The sequence below is a fragment of the Mustela nigripes genome, chromosome 14 (assembly GCF_022355385.1).
Source record: "Mustela nigripes isolate SB6536 chromosome 14, MUSNIG.SB6536, whole genome shotgun sequence".
Lineage (NCBI taxonomy): Eukaryota > Metazoa > Chordata > Mammalia > Carnivora > Mustelidae > Mustela > Mustela nigripes.
In genome coordinates, this window is record NC_081570.1 from 8,897,084 (window position 1) to 8,906,689 (window position 9,606).

General features: G+C 44.5%; 1 long non-coding RNA gene across 1 annotated transcript in view; it reads left to right on the forward strand.

Moving 5' to 3' along the window:
• Window positions 1–1,116: 1,116 nt before the first annotated feature.
• The window catches only part of LOC132000791 (uncharacterized), a 9,436-nt gene continuing 946 nt past the window's right edge, over window positions 1,117–9,606 (forward strand). Inside the window, exons 1-2 of the long non-coding RNA XR_009399457.1 lie at window positions 1,117–1,495; window positions 4,868–4,989. This is a non-coding gene — a long non-coding RNA (uncharacterized LOC132000791). The remainder of the gene's footprint in view (window positions 1,496–4,867; window positions 4,990–9,606) is intronic.

Below are 9,606 nucleotides of genomic sequence, written 5' to 3' on the forward strand. Positions count from 1 at the left end.
AGGGAAAATTAATACCAATCCTGTACAAATCCTTTCAGAAAACAGAAATCATTTCCAAATTGTTTTATTACTCTAACACCAAAACCAGAGGTTTTACAACAAAAGCAAACTAAAGACCAATCTCCCTCAACACAGATGCAAAATTTCTTTACAGTTTTATTTTAGCAAATAAACTCAATGAGTCATGTAACCCAATTGAAAATAAGCAAACATTTCAACAAACACTTCACAAAAGAAATATACAGAGGGCCAAAAAGCACGGGAAAAATGTGCAGTATCACTCAGAAAAGTGCAGATTACAACCACAGCGGAAAACTACCGCACACCTATAGAATATTAGAGCTACAACATCTAACAATAGCAAGTATAGGCAAGGGTGTAGAACACATGGAATTCTTGTACGTTGCCGATGGGAATGTAAAATAATAAAACTAGTTTGGAAAAGAGCTTGGAAGTTTCTCGGTTAAACACACTCACCACAAGACCCATCTGTTCTACTAGTTGCCTACCTGAGAGAAATGAAAATATGTCCACCCAAATACTCTAACAAATGGTTAATCATAAGAGCCAAAAATTGGAGGCAACTCAAATGTCCATCAACAGGTGAATGAATTAAAAAAAAAAAAATGGAGCATAATGTAAGGATGGAACACAACTCAGCAGGAGGCCGGAGCAAGCTAATGACACACATGATGAGAGACAGAAGTTCTCCTTAGGGAACTATTGAGATAGTCCAGCCAAAACAACAGACACAAAAAAAGAATCAACCCAGTACTTTGGGGATATGTGATCAGGAAGATAAGGACAAGGTCATGGTACTTCTTAGGCTGGACATTTGTCCTTGTTGTCTGACCAGAAATCGGTTCTCCTTTCTCCTGGAAATAGACCTAAATTCCTTTTGGAAAACCATCTCTCACCTACTCTATCCTCACAGTTCAAGAGGGGCTCCAGCCTCATAAGGAGAGGCAAGACCTCAGTCCTGGCCAGCCAAACAGCCCGGTCTTCCCAGCAACTGACTGTCTTCCTAACACCCCTGGGAGGGGGATGTTCTTCCTAGTGACTGTCTTTGTATATATAATCCAGTTGCCAACCAGTGCAATCCTCTCTCTGGACACAGGGACTGATTCTGGAACAGACACTTGGTCCAATCAGAGTGAATCCAGGGAGTAGGGCAGAAGTCACCAGGAAGAGATGCTTTCTTTCCACCGGGCTTGAACCTGGAGCTGTCAGGAACCAGCACGTCAGGAGGGCCTGCCCCTACCTGAAGCCAAATCGAGATAGGCCGACCCAAGAGATAAAGGGAGGCCAGGTCCTAAGGACATCCCTCGAGGCACTGGGCATTTTAAATCTGTTCAAAGGCCAATTTACTTATGAAGGTCACGGCAACAGGAAGGGTATCGACCACACTGCTTGAACATGGAGAACCAGGAGGAGTTCCATTTTGGATCCCGTGAACCTGCGGCCTAGGGCTCATCCAGCCAGCAGTGGTGGAAAGGTAAGGATTTTGGAGTCATTTCTTTGGAGATCAGACTTTATAAATGAACCATGGAGTAAGTGACACTGCTCAGAGAGGGCGTAAGGTGACAAGAGATAGGAGCTAAAGGCCAGAGCCCTGGGGAGAACTGATGGAGGGATCGGGAGGGGGTGAAGAACCAGGGAAATCAGGAAGGAGGTGAGGATGGCGGGGTGGCCGGGGCTGTTCTGTGGGAAGGGCCCGAGGAGAGAGAGACTGGGCAAGGGCGTCGAGCTCTGCTCTGAGGTCAGGTTGAACAAGACTGAAAAGAGGCCAATGGATGTGGAAACTAGGGCATTGGTTGACTGTCAGCCCAGCAGTTCTGGGAATTGTGGGTGTGGAAACAGGATCCAAAGGTGAAGAGGTGTGTGTAGGTGTCTCCAAAATTCGATTGGAGGAGAGGAGGAGGGAGGAGGGAGGTTTGGTTTGGTTTTGTTTTCTCTTTAGGTGCTTTATGAACAGCAAGGAGGTGGATGTGTTTGTGGATGGGGCAGGGGAGGTGGGGTGAAGGAGAGAGAACAATTTGGGGGGGGGCTGGAATGCAAGGAAATGGAATCTCAAATAGGGGCGCAGAGGCCTCATGGTGACGAGCAGAAGTCTTGCTTCTGAACCTCGTCCCTTTGTGTTTTGATCCATTCATCAGTGTGTTTTATGTTCTCAGTTTTGTTTCCTGTGGGGTTTGTTTGTTTTTTGGTTGGGTTGGGCTGGTGTTTTGTTTTGTTTTATTTTAAGATTTTATTTATTTATTTGACAGAGAGACAGCGAGAGGGAACACAAGCAGGGGGAGTGAGAGAGGGAACTGTGCAGGGAGCCCGATGCGGGGCTCGATCCCAGGACCCTGGGATCATGACCTGAGCTGAAGGCAGAGGCTTAATGACTGAGCCACCCAAGTGCCCCTGGGTTGGGTTTTTTTACTCAAACTAGATTAGGGGGCCTCAGAGACTCCTGAGGGACCAGCATCAAACAGGGAAGCAGGTTACTAGGGAATCCAGGTTGGGTTGTAGGAGTGAGACCTGCACACACCTGGGGGGAGATGGCAGGTGAAGGTTTTGAGGGCAGATCGATCAGAACAAGGTCTTACTGTCCCCTTGCCAGGGAGTGCACAGGGCTGAGGAGGAGACTTAGGGACATCTTTGGAAGATTCTTGGTTCTTCGTGGCTGCCCTCTGAGTTTGCAGCAGGGGTCTGGGGCAGGGTGGGTGTTGGTCAGCAGTGCCCACTGTCGGGAACGATCAGGGGCAAGAGCAAGGACCGACTGGAACAGCCTTGACCCAAATGATGACCCTCAAAGCCCAGTGGCCACTGCTCACCTTTGCCTCACGGATCCATAATTTAAGATTTTCTAGGAGTCACATTTTAGAAAAAAGAAAAAGAAATTGAAAATTAATTTTAATTATATATTTAACTCATTTATCCAAAATGTTATCACTCAGTATGTAATTAGCATAAACAGTCATTAATGAGCTAGCTAGCACTACAACTTCCAAATCTGGGGTGTGTTCTACCCTTCCGAGCATCTCCGTGCAGACTAGGCACGTTTCAAGAGTCACAGGTCGGTGGTGGCTGCCACGCTGGGCAGAACAGAAGTAGAAGATAGGACCATCACGGCTGGCTGTTACACAGGCACACAAAGAAAATGCTTTTGGAAGTTGCTGGCTCCTAAGCCCTCAGGGAACACGGGCCGGGAAATTGACGTGGGGAGAACCCTGTTCACAGAATGGGCACCGGGCCCCAGCTGGGGAGCGACCTTCAGCCTTCTTGGCCAGCATGTCACCTGCTCCCTGTGTCCCACGACTTTATAAATGAACCATGGAGTAAGTGACACTGCTCAGAGAGGGCATAAGGTGACAAGAGATAGGAGCTAAGGCCAGAGCCCTGGGGAGAACTGATGGAGGGATCGGGAGGGGGTGAGGAGCCAGGGAAATCAGGTGACCCCACCTGACTCGCCGCGTGGACGTGATCTTCTGCAATAGCTCAGGGCACTCCCAACCCCCTCAAGATGGCGCCCCATGGAGGGGCGGTCGAAGGTGCTATCAAGGGGCACAGTGCCCTTCCCTGTGCTGGACAGAGCCGAACCAGCTGGACAGTGGTGGACAGAGTCCCATGGGACGTCTTCTCTGTCCCCAGCCCTCCTGGTTCCCCAAGTGTGGCCAGAAAGACCACCATGAAGATTCATGCCTCCGAGTGAAGTCCCGGGTCCTCGGGGAGCTGCTTGGGTGAGGGCAGATTGCTATCAGATACTCCCCCTTGGCCTGTGAGGCTCAGGAATCGGTTCGTTTTAGAGTTTTGTGGGAACGCATTTGGATGAGAGGAGGATGAGGAACAGTCGAGAAGGCCACGGAAAGAATGCAAGACCCACACGCTCTGGCGTTTCTGTGGAAGCCAGGAGAAGAGAGGAAGGCGGGAGCCGAGGTGACACTTCCTGTCAGCTTTAGAGAAGGTTAGTTCAGGTCTAATTGGCCATGAAATGTGGGGAGCATCTCCCCGCCGAAGACCCCTAGGGATTCGAAGAGGCAAGAAGCCCATCTGTTTCGCTCCTGTTTGGGCTCCCAGAGCCTGGTTTGTTTGCTAACCACCAATATCAGATTGGGCAACTCTGCAAATAAAACCGAGGTCTCTGGCCAGCTGCCCAGGCTGTTTAAAGTCCCCGCAGAGAGGCAGGAGACATGCACAGGGAACAGGACAGGGGAAGAGCCACGCCTCGGTGGCCAGGTCTGACCCCAAGGCACCCCCGCCTGCCTGTCCCCAAGTGCCTCAGCACAGGAGTTAGCCGTGGCCCACTTCACTCTGTTATTCCAGAAGGTGACACTGATGATGTTAGAGAAGGTGAGGTATTGGGGAAGGGGGCATCCTACCCCCTTACAGCTCACATTTGACTCTCAGTGTTGTTCTGTTCGTCTAGTTATCAAGAGAGGCCACACAGATGACGACAGAATGTGTGTGAATATCCGCGCTTTGATTCAATAATTCAGATTTTCTGGATGGGATTTCTGAAACATGTCTATTTAGAAGATAAAATGCAGTATTTAGAAAGGGAACAGGAAGTAGAGTAGACTGTGTGAGTATTGTTTGTTACACAAGTCCTCTGCCCTCTGGGTTTGTTTCTATTTATGCTTCCTTATCTTTTTCCTCCCTTCCACTCTCATCACCCACCACCCGCTCCCCCTCCCTGGTTCCTTACGTATTTTTCCGGGAGATACACACAGACTCTCTTTCTATCTATCGACGGATCTATCTCATCATCTACCTACCTTCTTATCTACCTACCTAACATCTGTTTATCTATCCAGGCAAGGACATATATACCTATATACTTTGCTTGTTCTTTTTAAAATTTTATTTATTTATTTGACAGAGAGACAGCCAGAGAGAGAGCACAAGCAGGGACTGCAACAGAGGGAGAAACAGGCTCAATTCCAGGACCCCTGTATCGTGACCCTACCTGAAGGCAGATGCCCAGTGGACTGAACCACAGAGGTGCGCCTGCTTGCTCTTTTCATTTTTATTTTTTTACAGACTTTTTAGCATACTACTTCCTTCCTTTGTTTTCTTAATAATGCAACTTGGCTATGACTCCATCTCAGCAGATAAAGACCTTTCTGGTCTTTATCTGGGCCACCTTGATGGCTCAGTCCATGAGCATCCATCTCTTGGTTTGGCTCAGGTCATGATCTTGGGGTCATGGGATCAAGCCCTGTGACAACAGCAGCTGGGGCTGACACCATTTGGGGAAAGCTCCACTTCTCCATGCTCTGACACATGACCCCTCAGTCTAATTCCTCTTGTATCCATATCCCTTCCTGCCTCCTCAAGGATACAGCACCTGCAGTGGTCTACTCATTGTCCTGCATCGCAAGTCCCCACCCCTCCTGGACTGTCCTCACTAGAATACACACATGCTGTTATTTCTTTCATTTGGTTCCACCCTTGATCCCATACCCTAATCCAGCCACTCCTCAAGTTTCTGCTCTCTTCAAAGTAAAATTCCTCAGAAGATTAGGGGTTTCTCTCTCTACCTCCTCACATTCTCTTTTCCAAATCATTTATATCTGTAGCGAGTTATTCTGTCTGCTTTCTGTCAATATCGCAGGGAGGAGTGTTAAAATCTCCAATTATTATTATGGATTTGTTGATTTCTTTTGGTTCTGTCAGTATTTGTTTCATGAGTTAAAACTATATTATTAAGACTATCAGTGGGGCACCATTAGGATTATTATGTCTTCTTGCTAAATCGACTCTCTTCCATTATGCAATGTCCCTCTTTATCTCTGGAATAGTTTTTGTCCAAAATTCTTCTTTTTCTGGTATTAACATAGCCCTTTTGATTGGTGTTTTAATGGTATACATTTTTCCCAACCTTTTTCTTTCTTCCTTTGGTGTCCATATATTTAATGAACAGCATATTGTTGGTTTTTGTTCCTGTATCCAATTAGATGCCGTCTGTTTTTCACTTTGAGTATTTTGTTTACATTTAATGTAATCATTGGTGTGATTGGGTTCTGTCCACTATTTTTCTATGTGTCTTCTATTTGTTCCATCTTCTCTCTGTTCCTTTGCTTTTCCTTCCCTTTCTTAATTTGGATTGAATATACTTTAGAATTATATTTTACCTTCTCTCAACTTTTTTTTAAGTGACTTTATTTTTTAGAGTAGTTTTAGGTTCACAGCAAAATTGAGTGAAAAGTACAGAGTTCCTATATATGTCTTGCTTCCAACATGGTACAATCTCCCTCACTATCAACATCCCACACCAGAGTGGTACATTTGTTATAATTGATGAAACCATATTTACACATCATTATCTTCATGGCTTTTAGACTACCTCCCTCAATTTTTTAAGTGTTACTTTAGATTAAAATACTCATCCTTAACTTACTACAATCAACCTTGAAATAATCATACAACTCCTCATATTATGAAAAACTTTGAACAGCATATACCTTTCTTCCTTTGTGCTTTTGGTATTATATATTTCATTTCTATACTGGTTATAAACACCATCATACATAGTTATTATTTTTGCTTTAACTAGTCAAAAGTCTTTTAAATAAATTTTTGTAAGCACTCACCATATTTACTATTTCTGATCCTCTTTATTTCTTTTTTTAGATCTATGATTCGTCTGGGATCATTACTCTTTAGCTGAAAGCATCCTCAGTATCTGTTGTAGTGAAGTTCTTTTAGAAAATAAATCAGTATTTATTTATTTAAATATTTTTAAAATAAAACAAAATATTTCATTTCTGTGTTGAACGTGTTGAATTTCCCCATTTGTACAAGTGTTTTGATCACTTTTTCCATTAAATCCTTATACATTTATATATTTTAATCTTTATTTATTTATTTTATTGTTGATTGATTGATTGATTGATTGATTTTAGTCTGCCGATTCCAACATAAGGATTATATTGATTTTAGGGCCATTGACTATTCTCTTGACTATAGGTCACGTTTCCTGCTTCTTTACATGTCTAGTAATTTTTTGTTCTGTGCTCGACATTTTGAATGTTCTATCGTGGAGACTCTTAATTATGATGATCCTCTGAAGAATGGTGTGTTTTTTGTTTTGTTTTGTTTTCCTGGTAGGCAGTTAAATCACAGGAGGATTATCTTGATCTTGCTGAGAGCTGACTTTAGACTTTGTTAATGTGAGTGTATTTCAGCTTTGCCCATTGGCCTAAGGTGAAGCCCTTACTTGTAGGATGTAGCCCTTTTAAACAATAAACTTCCTGGTTTTTTAGTGGAATTCTCAGGGTATTCACTAAGATTTCACCTCTGGATGGTCCAGAACTCCAGTATCACTTTAGCACTAAGACCTCTGAAATCTCTGTTCAGCTTTCAGCCCCCTAGCTGGTTTTCTCCTAGGCCCAGTGGAGTCTTGTCCTGTACATGCAGATCTTAGGATTCAGCTACAGACCCAAAGGGAATCTCTATGAAAATTTTTGGGGGCTCCATCTCTGCTGCCTCTTCTCTGTGGTTCTTTCTTTTTTGGCACTCTGCCTCCCAAATTTTAGCTGTCTTAGGAGCCCTAAACTCTGAACTCTCTTTTCTCTACCCAGTGAGACCAACTCTCTGCTTGGAATCTAATTCCCTGTGCCACAGTTTGAAAATCACTCCCAGGCAGAAAGTCAGGGTGAGTATGGAGATTAGCCTTGTGTGCTCTCCTTCTCTCAAGGATCATAGCTTTTCACTGACTGTGGTTCAATGGCTGATCACTATTGCTTCATGTATTTTGTCCAGTTCTATAGTTATTTATGACAGGCAGATAAATACAGCTATTCTTCTCTGGAGAGAACCTGAAATTTCTCCTGTTCTTTGTTGAGCCATTTCCAATTAAGTTTTTATCCTCAAGACCCCATCCTTGGAGGCGCCTGACTGGGTAAGATGTAAGAGCATGCAACTCTTGATCTCAGCATCATAAGTTCGAGCCCCATGTTGGGTGTAGAGATTACTTTAAAATCTTAAAAAACAAAACAAAACAAAACAAAACTATCCTTTTTAAAGGTTATCATTGACCTCCATTTTGTCAACTCGAATCTTCATTATAAAGTCTCATCTAACTCATCAGCAACATTCTTCACTGTTGATCACTTTCTTATTCTGAAAGCACTTTATTTCTCCACTTGGCTTCCCAGAAGCCAGTTGTGTCTTGGTTTTCCTCCTACCTCACTGACAGCTCCTCTCAAATTTTCTCTGCTGGTTCCTTCTTGCCTTCTTGGCCTCCAAACGTTGGAAAGCTTTGGGACTATGAGAACTCTTCCTTTCACCCTCCACCCTATCCTCGATTATCTAATTGGGACCCAAAGCTTAAATTACCATCTATATACTCATAATTCTTAGATTTATATCTCCAACCTGGGTCTGTGCCCTGAAATCCAGACTTGAAGCCCTAACTGCCTTTTCTTTTCTTTTCTTTTCTTTTTTTTTTTTTTAAAGATTTTATTTATTTATTTATTTGGCAGAGAAATCACAAGTAGGCAGAGAAGCAGGCAGAGAGAGAGAGGGGAAGCAGGCTTCCTGCTGAGAAGAGAGCCTGATGCAGGGCTGGATCCCAGGACCCTGGGATCATGACCTGAGCTGAAGGCAGAGGCTTTAACCCACTGAGCCACCCAGCTGCCCCCTAACTGCCCTTTTTCTACATCTCCACTTGGAAGTCTAGAAGGCATCCCAGGCTTAACATGTTCGCAACAGAACTCATGATTTTTTCCTTCATCGGTCTGCCTCTTCCCTTGGTTTTATCTATCTTAAAAAATAATTCTGTTCTTCCAGTTGTGTAGATGAACCATTTTGGAGCCATTCTTAAAACCTTTTACCCACATCCAATCCACCTTCGGAATCTACCCCCCTGGATTATTGTGATAGTCTCCTGGACCGCTTTCTTGCTTCCAATCCTTGCCCATTTTATCAGCCAGGGGCACAGGAGGATAGAGTGGGCACACTTAGAGGATATGATTGCAGAGGTTATCAAAGGGGCTTTGTATTAGTTATGGGTGGGTCAAGGGTACCAATAAGAAACGGGAAGCATCCTGTAACCACCCCTCAGAATCCATGAGAGTTATAGATTCTGGAAAGGGCCACTTGATGGAAATCATGGCCTTTGGTAGAAAAAGTCAGCTCCTGCCACACTACAGCCCACCAGAGAGAGGGTCAGGGGAATCTCTGATCGCTGGCCACTACCCCCACTGGCTGAACCTAACCAGAAGCCAGATGGTTGGGAGTCTATGGAAACAGTCTATGGAGATAGCCTCTCAGGGAAGAGCGTGGGACAGAGACCCGGAGAGTGGATTAAGGCAAATGGGGAATGTCCATCAAATCCCATTCCCTTCCCCACGGATGCACACACTGTGGTGCATTCTTCACACAGCAGCTAGAGTAATGTGTTCATTCTAGCGGATCTAAGGGACAGCAGAGCCACAAGATGGGTGGGACCTGGGTCAGTGAAAAAGCAAACGGAGAACAGCATTCTTTCCACCAGCCATTCTCATCTTGATTAAGTGAGTGAGAAACAAACTTCTACCGTGTTGGAATTAATGAACGTCTGGGAGTCTATTTGTTACCGTTTACCTACTGAACGGATACTTCCATTAAACAAGG